A 1,839-nucleotide genomic window follows, 5' to 3' on the forward strand; every position below is an offset into this window, starting at 1 on the left:
GACGACGGCGGCGAGGCGGATACGGCGGGCAGCCTGGCGGCATCAGGCGGGCGGGGAAAACTGAACCAAAATTTCACGAGTGTTGCTTATATAGGCAGAGCGTTGGTCCCGGTTCGTGAGACCAACCGGGACCAATGCACCCCTTTAGTCCCGATTGGTGCCACCAACTGGGACCAAAGGCCTCTTTTCAGCAGCCCAAAGGGCGGGAAGCAGAGGCCTTTAGTCCCGGTTGGTGGCACCAATCGGGACTAAAGGGGGTCATTGGTCCCGGTTGGTGCCACCAACCGGTACCAAAGCCACCCTTTAGTCCTGGTTGGTGCCACCAACCGGGACTAACGGCCTTGTGCTGCCCGCATCACGACACGAAAGTTTAGTCCCATCTCGCTAGCTGAGGGAGCTCGAGAGTGGTTTATAAGCCCCAGTCTCGCTGCCCTCTCAAGCTCCTCTCTACTGCAGGCTTACGGGCCTAAAATCACTCTCTATGCTTGTGGGCCTATTTGGCCTACTGCGGGCCTGCATCCTGGCCCTAGTAATGGGTTTCTAGTCATATGCAGGCCGTGGTGGCCCTGTAGGTGGCACTTTTTTAAATTTCTTCCCAGTTTTTTTGCTTTCTTTTTTGTTTCTAATTACTTATTTATTTTCTTTTATGATAATTCTTTTTGCTTTTAATGTTTTGAACAGAATTCTCATTACTTATTCATTTTCTTTTATAATAATTCTTTTTACTATTAAAATTTGTAACAGAATTCTAATTACTTATTTATTTTCTTTTATGATAATTCTTTTTGCTTTTAAAGTTTGTAACAAAATTCTAATTACTTATTTATTTTCTTTTATGATAATTCTTTTTTGCTTTTAATGTTTTGAACAGAATTCTAATTACTTATTTATTTTCTTTTACGATAATTCTTTTTGCTATTAAAGTTTGTAACAAAATTCTATATAATTTTTGTTTCAATAATACTAGAAGTTTATAAAAGCTTTTTAGTTGATTCCTTCAGTACCAGTTCTAAGGCTGTTACAAAGGCATTTTATTTGGTACAGGTTTTAAGGCTGGTGCCCCACGAGCACCTTTTAGTACCGGTTCGTGGCATGAACCGGTAAAAGAGTTTTTTAGTTGATTCTTTCTGCAGCTGTTTTTTAGTCCCACCTCGCCAAGCGAGAGGCACTCGCAGCGGTTTATAAGCCCTGAGTGTAGAGACGATGAAGGGAGAAGCGCAGTGCTCACCTGCACGTTGGCCTGAAGCTAAGCAACGTGCAGGTGAGCATTGCGCCTCTCTTTCATTTTGGCATGGTATATATAGGCATATCATTGGTCCCGGTTGGTGGCATGAACCGGTTGATGGCATGAATAGTTAAAATTTGAATTCTTTGAAATTTGTGTGAATCACAAGTTTGTAATTAACTTTACTAAAAAAATGAGCATAGACGCGCCTATAGAGAGAACTCAACCTAAATTCATAATAAATTTCTATGAACTTCGGAGAAATTCAGTATGAATTTAGGTCAAATTTCCTGTATAAGGGCATCTACTTTCACTTTGAGAGGAGCTCAACAAGGCAGAGAGGGAGGGGCTTATACACCTGTGTGAGTGTCCTTCGGTTGACGAGGTGGGACTAAATTCTGACCGCAACGAGGACCAACCCGTTAGTCCCGGTTGGTGGCATAAATCGGGACTAAAGGGCAGCCTTTAATCTCGGTTCAAGCCACCAACCGGGATCAATGGTGGTGGGCCAGGAGCGAGGCCCATTGGTCCCGGTTCGTCCCACCAACCGGGACCAAAAGGTCCAGACGAACCGGGACCAATGGCCCACATGGCCCAGCCGGCCCCCGGGCAAC

Source organism: Triticum dicoccoides, chromosome 7B, assembly GCF_002162155.2.
Source record: "Triticum dicoccoides isolate Atlit2015 ecotype Zavitan chromosome 7B, WEW_v2.0, whole genome shotgun sequence".
NCBI lineage: Eukaryota > Viridiplantae > Streptophyta > Magnoliopsida > Poales > Poaceae > Triticum > Triticum dicoccoides.